Below are 15,637 nucleotides of genomic sequence, written 5' to 3'. Positions count from 1 at the left end.
ACATGCATAGACATACACACGCACATGCATGGACACACAGACACACACAGAGACACACACATGGACACACAGACACACAGAGAGACACATATGCACACAGACACACAGAGAAACAAATACACACACAGATATATACAGACATGCATACACCCACACACAGACACACAGAGACACAGACACACAGATGCACACATACACAGAGGCACACACAGAGAGACACAGATACACACAGATATACACATATGCACATTCACACACACGGACACCCAGATACACACATGCACACACAGAGATATACACATTCACATGGACACCCAGATACACACATGCACACACAGAGAGACACACACACAGACATCCATGACCTTGTATTTCTCCCACACTCCGCCTGCTCCGCTTCTTGGCCGCCTTCATCTCACGGACATCGCTGCTGTTCCCTTCTCTTCCACCTGACAACGACGTCTGGGGAAACAGCACTGAGAGGGTCTCCAGGTCTACAGAGCCGATGGGCAGCCCCCCCCCCCACACGCACAGAATCCGTATCTGTGCAGCGATGGAGGGTGACGGACTCCATCCTCTGCAGCCCACCAGCAGCCCCGAGACCCAGGAAGAACCTACGCTTCAGTTCAAGTTCAAAGTCAGAAAACACAGCCCCAGCTCAAAGGTAGTCAGGCAGAAGGGATTCTTATCTAGCATTTTCCTTTTTAACATTTATTTGCTTGAAAGACAGAGTGGCAGAAAGAGAGAGAGAGAGATCCATCTTCCATCTGCTGGTTCACTCCCCAAATGCCCACACAGCCAGGGCTGGGCAGGCTGAAGCCAGGAGCCAGGAACTCCATCAGGATCACCCATGTGGATGGCAGGGACCCCAGGACTTGGCCCATCATCCACTTCTTCCCAGGCGCATTAGCAGGGAGCTGGATCAGAAGTGGAGCAGCTGAGACTTGAACCGGGCACCCCGACATGGGCTGTGGGCTGCACCCCCCCACCCCTTATTCTGCATGTCTGTGCTGGCAGACCAGCCTTCCAATGGGCAGGGTGCGGCCCCCACACGAGGGCGGGCCGGCTCTCTGCTGGGTCCTCCGCTCCCTATGTCAGCCTGATCCAGCACACCCTCGGAACAACGTGTGACCGAGCATCTGGGCGCCTGGTGGCCTGGCCAAGCTGACACATAAAATCACCAGCCCCTTTCCACCCCGATTTTCCCCAGATTACAGGAGCACAGGCAGCTATTTGTAGCCGAGTTTTGCTGAAGATTTGGGAACACGGTGTAGTAGCAATGACTTAAAATAGAATATTAGTCACCAGCGCCCACCCTCCCATCCCCAACACGCACACACTTTAAATTCCTGGGTCAGAATCGCCCTCTCATCTCCACACCGTTGTTCTCTCTCGCCGGGAGAACGGCTGGCCCAGGCATTATTTCTTTCTTTCTTTTTTTTACTGATACACAAACTCTCTTCTCTGGGACACTCCCTATACAGAGGCCCAAAGAATCCATGGAGACCTGTCACTTGCAGGGGCCTCACGGGGAGGGGAAGGAGGGTGTCAGTGACCCCACACTCCAAGAGGAGCTGCCAGTTCCAAGTGTGTCAGGGGGTAGCTTGCGATACCCCCCCCCCCCCCGCGACACAGCCCGCGCCAAGGAGCCAGCAAGTGGACCCCAATGTGACAGTCACGCCCTGTAGGAGCCCCGGGAGGAGGGAGAGATGGCAGGAGTCAGAGAGAGGGATGGGGGTGGTGAGCAAAGCGAGAGCGCCCAGGTCCTCCCTTCTGTCCTGTGAGTGGCCCCAGCCCCGGCCGGCTCCGAGCACCTGCCCACTGAGTGTGGGTTTGCCTGGGGCAGGGGCTGGTCCGCTCCCCGCCAGCAGAGGGCGCACGCGGCAGAATCCTGGGCAGCCCCACAGACTGTCTTGGTTTGCTCTGTGCCAGTGGGAGGGGCCAAAAAACGGAGGGGAGGAAAGGGAGGGCTGGGCTGGGCTGGGCTGGGGCGCTCCTTGGGGGTCTCTGCAGGTTGGCAGGATCCCGTAGGAAAGACCAGGGCCTCGGCCAGGGACCCTGTGTGTGCAGACACCGGTCCTGGTCCCAGCACCTCCCCCTCTCCTGGCGCCAGGGCTGGGAATGATAAGTTACCCCCTAGTTCTGCAAGCCCAGGGCCCCTGAACACCACCCCTTCGAAGTGCAAATGGTCTCATCATTCAATGAGCCTTAATAGGCCATCTGCTTTGGGGGCGGGCATTGTGGCGCAGCAGGTCAAGCCACCACCCTATCAGAGTGCTGGTTTGAGTCCAGGCTACCCCACTTCCGATCCAGCTCTCTGCTGTTATGCCTGGGGAAGGTAGCAGAAGATGGCCCAAGTGCTTGGGCCCCTGCACCCGAGTGGGAAACCTGGGTGGAGTTCCAGGCTCCTGACTTCAGCCTGGCCCAGGCATTTGGGGAGTGAACCAGCGGATGGAAGATCTCTCTCTCTCTCCCCCTCCCTCCCTCCCTCCCTCCCTCCTTTCCTTCCTCTTTATCACTCTGTTTTATAAATAAATAAATCTTTTAAAAATATGCCATCAGCTTCTTGTTTGGACTCCACTGATACTTCACAGGGGAGAAGCACTCACAAAGAAAAAACAAAAAGGGAAAAATACCTTAAGAAAAACAGGAAGAAGGAGAAATGGTAAAAGTTATATTTAAAGTTCTGACCTCCTTGGCAATTATGAGATGCAAACTGAAGCCAGAGTGAACTATTATTCACCGGCTAAGCCAGGAAACACTGCAAAGAACTATAAAAGACAAGAAGAGATAGACTCCCCAAGCTAATGTTAGAAGAAAAATTTGGGGGACCGACGCTGTGGCACAAAAGGCTGAGACTCCGCCTGAAGCTCTGGCATCCCATATGAGCCCCGGTTCGAGTCCTGGCTGCTCCACTTCTGATCCAGCTCTCTACTGTGGCCTGGGAAAGCAGTAGAAGATGGCTCAAGTCCTTGGGCCCCTGCACCCACATAGGAGACCCGGAAGAAGCTCCTGGCTCCTGGCTTCAAATCAGCCCAACTCCGGCCGTTGCAGCCATCTGGGGAGTGAACAAGAGGATGGAAGACCTCTCTGTGTGTGTCTCTTCCTGTATCTGTAACTCTGCCTCTCAAATAAAAAATAAATAAATAAAAGAATAATTTGGGGGGTGGGCTCAGCGATTCAGAACATTAAATGGGACACACCCACACCCCCCACGGGAGCGCCTGGGCTCCAGTCCCGGCTCTGCTCCTGATTTCAGCTTCCTGCCCCTGTGTGCCCTGCAAGTCAGCAGATGACAGCGCAAGCACTCGGGCCACAGCCTCCCAAGGTGGAGACTGGATGGAGTTCCTGCTTCCCGGCCTCTTCTGCCCGTTGTGGGTTTGGGGAGAATGAACCAGCAGATAGAAAATCTCTCTCTCTCTCTCTCTCTCTCTCTACCTTTTGATTAAATTTTAAAAAGCTTTTTTTTTTTCAAAAGAAAAATAATTTGGTTCAACTTTTTTTTTATTTTTAAATATTTATTTCTTTATTGAAAAGGTAGAGAAAGACAGAGAGAGATCTTCTATCTGCTGGTTCACTCCCCAAATGGCCACAGTGGCCAGGGCCAGGCCAGGCTGAAGCCAGGAGCCTGGAGCTCCATCAGGATCTCCCACGTGGGTGCAGAGACCCAAGCAGGTGATCCATCTCCTTCTGCTTTCCCAGGCCCATGAGCAGGGAGCTGGGTCAGAAGTGGAGCAGCCGGGACTCGAACTGGCGCTTAGGTAGGATGCCAGCACTGCAGGTGGGCAGTTTAACCCCACTGCACCACGACACCTGCCCCGGTACAACTTCTCTAATAGCAATTTAGTATTATGTAAAAATGATTGCCATGTGTGTGCAGACTTAGGCTCCAAAATTCTGTGCAAGCAGTTGTCCAAAGGAGCTACGGAGGTGTGACAAGAATGTTCAGCGAGGCGTCTTGGAATGAGCAGGAAAACGTGGAGAAAACCTGAGCAGTCAGCAATCAGAGATCCATTACATAAACAGAGTTCTGGGTTTCAAAGCATTGTTGAAACGCTGGTGAAGTATCACAGCTTGGAATTGCACTACTCACTCTGTGTGTGTGTGTGTGTACTTTAAAAATATTTTCATGGTAAAAAAAAAATGTTTTCATTAGAAATAACCACTTCAGAAAACATTCAGCATTTTGAACCAAAAGCTTTAAAAGAAAAAAAAAAAAGTCATTTTCTTTGACCCATTCATTACTTGCCTGGGAATTTCGCCTTAGGAAATAAAGCTTGGGATGGAGATGTTCAGTGCAGCGTTGTTTATAATCACCTGACAGGTGCAGAGGACCTGCGCTAACACGGGGACTGGGGAGGGACCAGCGAGTGCCCCATCTAATGCGTGATCAGCGCTCATCTCCAGCACCTCACAGGGGCTTCTGATAGGAAACTGCTTGTGTGCAGTGTGTGGCAGGGGCCCTGCGGGCGCTGGAAGGCACACACAAGGAAGGAAAGGATGTGGAGCCCAGCTGGCCTGGCATACCCAGCCCTGGGGACACACATCCCCTTGGCCCGCCGCTCCTGCCCGAAACTGGTTCTCACAGCTCTTGCTGTACCCCTGCCTCTGCCTCCAGGCTGGCCTCCCTCTGCCCCCGCTCATGCCTGCTCCGCTCTCAGTTTTCTCTGGCCTCCCTTGGAAAACTCGCTTCCCTCGCATGTCTCACAGCTGCGTCATGCCCTTGCTTGTGTGTGTGTGTGTGTGTGTGTCTGCAATGTGGGCTGCTCCCCCCAACACCCTGCTGCCTCTCTGCCCCAGGTCCTTTGCACATCCCCCTGCCTTTTCTCTTCCCTTCCTCCTGATTCCAAAGCTTGCCATGGCAAACTCCTCCTTGGTGGGAGATTCCAGTGGTTAAGTTCTTCTGGGAAGTCATCCCTCCAGGAGAAGTCCCCGCGGGGGCGGGGGGGGGGGTAGCATCATCCATTCTGGCCCGGGGCTAATTTAAAATTAGAAACAGGAGCCCACGGGCACCAAGTTCTCTCCCTGAGAAGCTGGGGCTCCAGGGAAGCTTACAAGGACCGTCCTATGCTCAGAGCCACTGTCTGTGTTGCACTGGGGCTCCATGTTAACTGCAGGCTCCAGCCCCGGGCTCCGAGCCCTCCCATGTGGGGCTGAGGTGGGAGGCGGGGATCAAAGAGGCTTCAGTGTTCCCAAGCCTGGGCCAGCGCCCCGCGTCCCCGCAGTAGGAACACAGGCGGCTCCAGGGCAGACGCACAGCCCACCAGACGTCCTGGGCATTCCTCGAATTCCGTCAGCACCAGCCTCCTGGCTCCAGCCAGACCCAGCCCCTGGGGGGAGGGGGGCTGAGCTCCTCCCTGCTCCCCTGGGAAACCAGCAGACTTGCTGGAAGAAAGAAAACATTCAGGGCCACCTGCAGCACCCGCATCCCATTTGGGTACCAGTTCCAGTCTCAGCTGCTCTGCTTCCAATCCAGCTCTCTGCTATGGCCTGGGAAAGCAGTAGAAAATGGCCCAACTGCTTTGGGCCCCTGCACCTGTGTGGGAGACCTGGAGGAAGCTCCTGGCTCCTGGCTTCGGATCAGCACAGCTCCAGCCGTTGTGGCCATCTGGGGAGTGAACCAGCGGATGGAAGACCTCTCTCTCTCTCTCTCTCTCTCTCTCTCTCTCTCTCTCTCTGCCTTTTAAATAAATAAATAAATCTTTTTTAAAAATAAAAGAACGGGCTGGCGCCGTGGCTCAATAGGCACCCCATGGGAGACCAGGAGAAGCACCTGGCTCCCGGCTTCGGATCAGTGAGATGCGCCGTCCGCAGCGGCCATTGGAGGGTGAACCAACGGCAAAAGGAAGACCTTTCTCTCTGTCTCTCTCTCACTGTCCACTCTGCCTGTCAAAAAAAAAAAACTAAAAAAAAAATAAAATAAATAAAATAAAATAAAAAAATAAAAGAACGGCTGGCATCACGGCTCACTAGGCTAATCCTCTGCCTGCGGTGCTGGCACTCCGGGTTCTAGTCCCGGCTGGGGCGCCGGATTCTGTCCCGGTTGCTCCTCTTCCAGTCCAGCTCTGCTGTGGCCGGGAAGGCAGTTCAGGATGGCCCAGGTCCTTGGGCCCTGCACCCCCATGGGAGACCAGGAGAAGCACCTGGCTCCTGGCTTCGGATCAATGCTGCGCACTGGCCATAGCGGCCATTTTGGGGGGTGAACCAATGGAAGGAAGACCTTCCTCTCTGTCTCTCTCTCTCACTGTCTAACTCTACCTGTCAAAAAAAAAAAAAAGAAAGAAAGAAAGAAAAGAACTCACTCTTGGTTTGCTGGGGAACCAGGCTCTGAGATTTAAGCCGCCCGCAGGTGCACCTGCTCAGATGCAGACTCTGACGGGTTTGAGTGGACTCCCCAAGATCTGTGGTGGGCCTGACAAGATTCGCCCACCAGGACACAGCTAAGAAAGTGCAGAGCGGGACAGAACGCCTCCAGCACCGGGCTCCCACCTGCTGCATGGTAAACACTAACCAGGATCAACCTTAAGAGTTACAAAACACAAATGCAATCGGGTGTTTAAAGACCTGGGTAAGTACCGGAGCCTGCACACAGCAGGCACAGCACATGGTAAAGTGCATGGAGGACCTTGTATCTCATTCATTTGAAAGGCAGAGTTATAGAACAAGGCAGAGGAATGGACAGAGATCGCCTGAGAGCTGGCTCACTCCCCCAAATGGTGCCATCAGCTGCGGCTGGGCCAAGTGGAAGCCAGGAACCTGGAACTCCATCCGGGTCTCCCACGTGGGTGTAGGGGCCCAAGCACTCAGGCCATCATCTGTGGCTTTTCCAGTTGCATTAGCAGGGAGCTGGACTGGAAGTGGGGCAGGCAGGACTCGAACCTTTGCTCATATGGGGATCCGGCGTGACCACAGACCCAGAGCACCTCTGAATATTCAGTTTGCAACCACGCAGGGGCAGCACCTGCCTGTCTGTTCGCCCTTCTCCCCACCCCTGCACAGCCCCTGGGTCTGCCAAGAGGCTCCCAGCCCGGGCTGAAGACAGTGGGTGGCACTGATTTCGGAGCCCAATGGCCTGCGTTCGAATCCTGCCTTTGCCCTTCCTTGCAGGGATTGTGGGGCCTTGGGAAAAAATGCCTAACTTCTCGCGGTCTCAGTTTCCTAGTGTGAAAAATGGGGTGATACCACCAGCAGGTGACTCCAAATGTCCATGCCACCATGGGGTGGGCACTTGGCCTGGCGCTTCGGAGGCTGACACATCCCAGATTGCGTGGACTCAACACTTGTCTCTGGCCCCTGCCTGCAGCTCTGGGCCAGGGCAGATCCTGGAAGGCAGTGGGTGAGGGCTTTTGAGTTCCTGCCGCCCTTGGTGGAGGCTGGGGGTGCAGGTGGGGGTGGGGGCCGGATTGCATTCCTGGATCCCAGCTTCCACCCTGGACCTTCCCCCAGCCATTGCAGGCATTTGGGGATTGAACCAGATATGCCTCTGCCTTTTAAATAATCAGTGGTGGAGGGGGGCGCTGTGGTGCAGCAGGTTAAAGCCCTGGCCTAAACCCCGGCACCCCACATGGGCACCGGTTCTAGTCCCGGCTGCTCCTCTTCCCATCCAGCTCTCTGCTGTGGCCTGGGAGAGCAGTAGAAGATGGCCCAAGTCCTTGGGCCCCTGCACCCATGTGGGAGACCCAGAAGAACTCCTGGCTTTGGATCGGTGCAGCTCTGGCCGTTACAGACATTTGGGGAGTGAACCAACAGATGGAAGACCTCTCTCTGTCTCTACCTCTCTCTGTAACTCTTTCAAATGAATAAAATAAATCTTTAAAAAAATAAATAATCAGTGGTGGTTTTCCCCCCAAAGTTTCTTCTTAAGTTTGTGAAAAACTGAAATCAAGTTCATCTTGATGCAAAACTTTTGAAATCCATGCATTTGAGGGAGGTCATCAAAAATGCATATTATTGAAATGCTGTGCGTGGATTGCAAGACCTTTGGCACCAAAATCAATTTAGCTTTTAATTCCACTCCCCCACGGACGTTCTGCATTGGGTTCACACTGCGTGCAGCCCAGGCTGAAGTGAGGACGGAGAACACTGTCAGAGCGGTGCACACAGCTCAGACGACCCCTGGGGGCCCAGGAGGAATTCAGAGACCCTGGTGCACGCACATTGTTGCAGTTGAGCAACCTGCTAATTGATGTAACCGCTGAGCAAGTCTCTCACCGGGGCATCGGCGGTGACTCAGAGGGAGTCTGCTGGTCTCTGCTGCCCCCTAGTGGGTGCGTCCCTTCATTTTTCAAGTTGATTACAGGAGAGCAGGGGGAGAAGGTTCTAGCAAAGCGCTTCCCCAGGCCGCGCTTTGGTTTTCTGGACTGAAAGGTGGAGTGAACACACAGCTCCAGGGTCTTACCACAGGCTGTGAGCACGGCCATGTGGGGCCGGAAGTATGTGTGAACTCTGCTAACATCGGGGTCTCTGCCCCTGCTCCCCAGCCCCGACTACTCCCTCCTTCCCTCTCTCACCCAGAGCCTGATGGAAATGAAAGGGGGAGGGCCCAGGAACCACCTGAGATGCCAGCACCCCATATGGACGTGTGGGTGCCAGTTCGAGTCCCGGCTGCTCCACTTCCTATCCAGCTCCCTGCTAATGGTCTGGGACAGCAGTGGAAGATGGCCCAAGCACTTGGGCTCCTGCACCCATGTGGGAGACCCGGAAGAAGCTCCTAGCTCCTGGCTCTGGCCTGGCCCAGCCCCTGCTAATGCTGCCATTTGGGGAGTGGACCAGCAGATGGAAGACCTCTCTCTGTCTCTGCTTTGTTTTTAGATAGATAGATAGATAGAGAACAGGGTAAAGACAGACGTCAGTCAGGGCCTGCAACAGGGGAGAGAGGGAGTGTAGAACTGGGCTGAGGTGGGGATTAGAGCTGCAGGGCAGGGTGGGCTCAGGGGTGGGAAGCCTGGAGGCGACTTCAGGCTCAGCTGAGCCAGCAGGGTTCTGACAGGCCGGAGGCCACCCCGCAGGTCAGCAATCGAAAGAGGAAGGTTCTGGGTCCATGGACATGGGATCCTAGCTGAACCTGGGCAAGGCAGGACTGACTCCTTAGGACACGGAGGTGGAGGCCAAGCCGGCGTGGAGGAGCCTGGCTGGCAGGGGCCCGAGGGAGGGTCTGGGTTCCTGTCCCTTCTGCGCGCTCCTGCCCCGGGCCCCAGGGAAGGGCTCAGGCCTGAGCTCATGCCCCGGCTTCCTTGGCTGACCCTGGGGCACCTCCCAGCCTCAGCGCAGGGAAAGGGCTGCTGGGTTCCAGCGAGGATCCTAGCCACTGTAGCAGGAACCCCCCGGGCCTGCCTTGGCGGAGCCAAGCTCACGCCCTTCCCTGTATGAAGTGAGCAGTCAGTCTGCAGCCAGTGTGCAGGGCTGAGTTTCCCCCAACGGAGACCACATGATTAAGAGGCAAAGTCTAAGAAGGAATGGTTTCCGTAGCAGGGACTGATTTTTAGGAGGTGCAGGCTGTGAGCGCTCACCAATCAAGGCACCTGCTAAAGGAGAACACTTAGGGGCTGGTGCTGTGGCCTGAAGCACCAGCATCCCGTATGGGCGCCGGTTTGAATCCCAGCTGCTCCACTTCCACTCCAGTTCTCTGCAATGGCCTGGGAAAGCAGTAGAAGATGGCCCAGGTTCTTGGGCCCCTGCACCCACGTGGGAGACCTGGAAGTAGCTCCTGGGTCCTGGCTTTGGCCTGGTGCAGCCCTGGCCGTTGCGGCCAACTGGGGAGTGAACCATCGGATGGAAGATCTCTCTCTGTCCCTCTCTGCCTCTCCTCTCTGTGTAACTTTCAAATAAATTAAAAAAAAAAAGAAAAAGAAAAAAAGAAAAAGAGAACACTTCAAAACCACTCCTGAATGAGGGGAATCCAGAGATTTTATTCTAATGCAAACATGTTTTGAACTCACGCATAAATTTTACACATTTTCCATGAATTTTTGAAAGCACCTTCATAAATTATTTTACACTTACTGAATTAGATGATGCATGGATTTTTTTTTAAAAGAGAACAATTTTTTTTATCAACTTTTCACCTGTTACTCTTTAATGTCTTCAAATTGGAAACCTTTTATCCTGTGAAGACAGATTGTCAGAAAATTACTAAAAGTCGCTGTGAACTAAATGTTGTGTAAAAGATTGGTGATTAAAGCTGCAATTCCATTTGGAGTCAGAAAAAGCAAAGAGTGATTACTCTGTGATGGGCATTTGTCACTGGTGTGATGATAAATTTAAAAAGGGGAAAGTTCCAAAGATTTTAAACAAATTTTAGAATGGAATCCTGAATCCCCAGGAAATTAATTCTCCCTAAAACTTCATGTTTCACTCATTTTACAGACAGGGTGGGTGTTTTTTTGTTGTTGTTTGTTTTTTCATTTATTAAACTTTTATTTAATGAATATAAATTTCCAAAGTACAGCTTATGGGTTACAATGGCTTCCCCCATTTCTGTGTGGGTACAAACTGATGAGATCTTTACTAATTATATACTGAATCGATCTTCTGTATATAAAGATAATTGGAAATGAAAAAAAAAAACCCAACCTGGTGTTAAATTGGAAATGGCATAGAAAATTAATTAATTTTTTAAAATATTATGTAGGATCTCTGTCTTTAGTGTGCTGTACACTGTTATTTAATGCTATAACTAGTACTCCAACAGTATTTTTTTCACTTTGTGTTGCTATATGAGGGCAAACTGTTGAAATCTTTACCTAATATATACTAAAAGAGAACAATTTTTTAAAAAACATAGAAATGAGAACTTTTTTTTAATATAAGATTTTTCTTATTTATTTGAAAGAGAGAGGTCTCCCATCTGCTGGTTCACTCCCCAAGTGGCCACAAGGGCTGGAGCTGGGCAGATACAAAGGCAGGAGCCAGGAGCTTCTTCCAGGTCTCCCACATGGGTGCAGGGGTCCAAGGACTTGGGCCATTTTCCACTGCCTTACTAGGCACATTAGCACCGAGCTGGATTGGAAGTGGAACAGCTGGGACTTGAACCAGCGCCCATATGGGATGCCGGCACTATAGACCGGGGCTTTAACCCACTGCGCCAAAGAGAACAATTTTTTTCCAACAAAGTGTTCTTTAATAAAGATGTTTTTAAATTTATCTGAGAGGCAGAGAGAGAGCGAGCAAGCTGCCAGATGCCAGCTTACTAGGGCCAGGACCAAGGTTGGGGGCGAGGACCCAAAGCCTGGTCTCCCGTGTGGGTGGCAGCAATCCCATCACGTGAGTTATCACCCAGGGTCTGCACCGGCAGACAGCTGGGACCGGGGAGCCAGAGCCAGGAATCCAACCTGGGAACCTGGATGGGTGAACACCAGCATCTCAGGCACTAGGCTAAAGGCCTGCGCCCAGAAATAGGGATTTTTAGAATGGATGCCCAATCCTAGTTGAGTTTTTGGCAGAGTGGATGGGTCCACGCATACACTGCTGGTGGCAGTGCAGGCTGATCGAACACTATGGCGACGTGCGGTAAGAGCATGTCCTCTGTCCCAGTGATGTTGAAACTGGCATTGCAGGACTCATGTGGGGGGGGAGGGCGCTCGTTCTGTTAGGGATGAGTGAGTGATGACAAAGAACTCTGATACCTGACAGCGTGCCTCGCTGGGTCCCCATGTGCAGAGGGAGCAACAGGCAATAGGAGTGCCCCCCCGGGGGGGAGGGGCAGTAGGAGAGGCCTCTGCCCAGGGCCCTGGTGAAGTCTCCGGCGAGGGTGCAGAGCTCTCAGTACTCAAGGACAAGCTGAAGGTGGGACCCCCGGCCAGGTGGCCAGCAAGGTACAGACGTCTGGAGACTGCCGCTGCTCCTGCTGCTCTATGGGGACACCTCGGTCAGCAAACCACTTGCAGGGGAGCCGGTGCACAGCCACCAGGGGCATGGGGCCTGGGCCCAGGGGGTGGCAGAGTGCGGGTGAAGCTGCTCCTGTCCAGAGGCGGCCAGGGCCTCGGACTGCAGCAGGTGTCCCCGGAAGGGGCGGTGGGTGGGAAGTGGAGACCAGGCTTCTGCACTTGTTTCTAGGATTTATTATTTTTACAGAGATTTCTTTTATTTACTCGAAAGGCGGAGTGACAGAGAGGGACAGACAGACTCCTCTGTCTCTTCCATCTACTGGTTCATTCCCCGAATGGCGGGACTGAAACAGGCCAAAGTCAGGAACCCGGAACTCCATCCGGGTCTCCCATGTGGGTGCAGGGGCCCACGCACTTGGACCATGTTCTGCTGCTTTCCCAGGTGCATTAGCAGGGAGCTGGATCGGAAGTGGTGCAGCCGGGACTCGAACTGGCGCTCTGATATGGGATGCTGGTGCTGCAAGCAGCGGCTTAACCTGCTGCGTGCGCCCTAACACCGGTTGCCCAGGCTCACGCGTTTGTAAGGAGCAGAGCTGTGTGAGGCCCCGCTTTCTCCACGGTGCTAAGTAAAACTGGTCCAGCGAAGGGAAGGGGGTCGTGAGAGCCACGGAAAGGGTGGCTGTGGAGCCCACGCGGCAGCCCGGAGACGTCACAGCACAGCGGAAGTGGGAGAAGCTGGAATCAAAACTGTACCCGCGCCGTGGTGACAACCACTAGGTGTCGGAGGATCCATCTAGGAGAGCTGTGTGGGCCAAGGCCTGAGGTGGACAGTCCCCACTGGGACGGGCTGGAGTCCGAATGGAACCTCAGAGGGAAGGGCCCGTAAGGAAGCCTGGGCAGGTGCAGACGGCTCGGCGCGCTGGCTCCCGCTCTTCCGAACGTGGCTGCGCTGGCCCTCAGCAGAAATCAACATCTCCGCTGCCACTCTCGAAGCGAGAACCTGGATCTTTCCAACACCCACTGGCTACAGCCAAGGGCCACAGCAGAGAGCTGGATGGGAAGGGGAGCAGCTGGGACCAGAACTGGTGCCCATATGGGATGCCGGCACTGAAGGCCAGGGTTAATCCACTGTGTCACAGCGCTGGCCCCTCTGGTCTCTTCTATAAGGGGAAGGGAGAGGGGCTCAGACTGGCTGGGAGAGCGCACCCTGCTGCCACTGTGACGCCACCCTGTCGGTCCTCGCCTTTCTCTAAAACGCTGCGCTCTGCTCCGTCCTGGGCTTGCCTGTGTGAGACATTCTTTGGTTTTTGAAGCGCTGCGTCACGGCACCGTTCACCTTGATGGCTGGGCTTTGTGGCAGCGCTGGCATCGTGCGCCTGGGCGAGGGCCTCACCCCCACACCGAGTCCTGCCCGGCGCAGCGCCTCCTCCTGCAGGCAGGCAGAAGCAGCAGTGGGCGCTGGTGCGAGGGGACCATGGTAAGGGCACCCCAGCCTTGGTGGGGCAGGAGGGAGACCCAAGCCCAGAGATGACTTGGGGGCCGTGAAGTGGGGGCCGGCTCCTAGGAGCAGTGGGCACCCTCCCGCCCCCGCTGAGGAGGGCAACACCAGCCCGGGACTCTTCCTGAGATGAGTGGATGGCAGAGGCCACCTCAGGCAAGGCCACGCGCAGCCTAGTTTGAGCCCCTCTCCCCTTCCCCTTATAGAAGAGACCAGAGAGGGGCCGGTGCTGTGACACAGTGGATTAACACCCTGGCCTGCAGTGCCGGCATCCCATATGGGCACCAGTTCTGGTCCCATCTGCTCCCCTTCCCATCCAGCTCTCTGCTGTGGCCTGGGAAAGCAGTAGAAGATGGCCCAAGTGCTGGGGCCCCTGCACCCACGTGGGAGACCCAGAAGAAGCTCCTGACCGGCGCAGCTCCAGCCATTGCAGCCATCTGGGGAGTGAACCAGTGGGTGGAAGACCTTTCTCTCTCTCTTTCTCTGTCTTTCAAATAAATATAATAAGGAAGGAAGGAAGGAAGGAGGGATGGAAGAAAGGAAGGAGGGAGGGAAGGAGGGAACCAGAAAAAGCCACGCTCAGCAAAACTGCAGCTCCCAGGGAGGCAAACCAGACCCATATCGGCGGGGACTGGGTGGGTGGGTGGGGTGTCACCCAGGACACTTGTAGAGGCCAAGGTCTCGTCTACTGAGTGTCCCGGCTGCTCCACTTCCCATCCAGCTCCCTGCCAGTGCACCTGGTAAAGCAGTGGGAGATGGCCCAAGTGCTTGGGGCCCTGCACCCACATGGGGAGACCCGGAAGAAGCTCCTGGCTCCTGGCTTCAGCCTGGCCCAGCCCTGGCCATTGTGGCCTTCTGAGGAGTGAACCAGCAGGTGGAAGATTTCTCCCTCTCCCTTCTGTCACCCTGTCTTTCAAATAAATAAAACTTGAAGACAGTCTGGTGTCCTCAGCATGTAGAGGAGGGAGCAAATGCAGACCTGGGCATGACGGGTTCAAGCCACTTTTTTTTTTTTTTTTTTTTTTTTTTGACAGGCAGAGTGGACAGTGAGAGAGAGACAGAGAGAAAGGTCTTCCTTTTTGCCGTTGGTTCACCCTCCAATGGCCGCTGCGGACGGCGCATCTCGCTGATCCGAAGCCGGGAGCCAGGTGCTTCTGGTCTCCCATGCAGGTGCAGGGCCCAAGGGCTTAGGCCATTCTCCATTGCCTTCCCGGGCCATAGCAGAGAGCTGGACTGGAAGAGGGGCAGCCGGGATAGAATCCGGCGCCCCAACCGGGACTAGAACCCAGTGTGCCGGCGCCGCAAGGCGCAGGATTAGCCTGTTAAGCCACAGCGCCAGCCTCAAGCCACTACTTGTAAGCGGCATCCCACATCAGAGCGCCAGTTCAGGTCCCGCTGCCACACCCCCAATCCCGCTTCTCCTGAGGCGCCTGGGGAAGCAGCAGACGATGCTAAGTGCTTAGGTCCTGCGGATGGCGTTCCAGACTCCAGGCTTTGGCCTGGCCCAACCCTGGATGTGGGCATCTTGGGGGGGATGAACCAGCGGATGGAAGACCTCTCTCCTGTCTCTCTCCCCACCCTCCCACCCCCATCGCTCTGCCTTTCAAATAAATCAATCTTTAAAAAAGAAAGAAAAGTGAGGCATGCAGGCAAACACTTGAAATTAAAAGAGAACAGCCAAACAAAGCTGTATCTGGATACAGGTGACCCTTCTACACCGGGAAATTCAGCCCGGGGCAGGTTGTTCATGGGGATGGGAGTTCTAACACTTCGCAGAAACTTGAAGTGAAACTCGCTTCTGAGCGAAGAAGGCACACTGGAGCCTGAAACATCAACAGACAACAGAGAAAATGTTTCCCGCAACGAGAGGAGGAGGTGAGCTGCAGCTGCCGTCGGAGGTGCAGAAAGAGGATGCCGGGAAATCCAGGGGGCGACGGTCCCTGGGCTATGGATGGGGAGGGCGGGGAGGCGAGCTTCCGCAGAGAGACGGGTGCCTCGGAGCTGGGGGGGCACTGTCACCCCACCCTGGCCTCATGCGCAAAGGCTGCCGTCATGGCCTGAGGTGGTGACCAGGTGCGCCCCCTGCAGTTTAATTACAAAAGACAGACCTTTCCCATCACAAGGGCAGTCGCCAGGATGACCCCAAATCCAGAAGGCAGGAAGGGGCGGCTGTGCGGGGCGAGCTGGCGAGTGTTCCCGAGTCACAGCCGCGCATTTGCAGGCAACACGCGCATCATCCGATCACGATATGCTCACACACGCACGGAAACAGGAAGGCAGACTCATCAATAACGTGGCACTTCCCCGGCTCGTG

This window comes from Lepus europaeus, chromosome 11 (genome assembly GCF_033115175.1).
Source record: "Lepus europaeus isolate LE1 chromosome 11, mLepTim1.pri, whole genome shotgun sequence".
In the NCBI taxonomy this organism is placed as follows: Eukaryota; Metazoa; Chordata; class Mammalia; order Lagomorpha; family Leporidae; genus Lepus; species Lepus europaeus.
Note: the sequence above shows the minus strand (reverse complement) of the source record.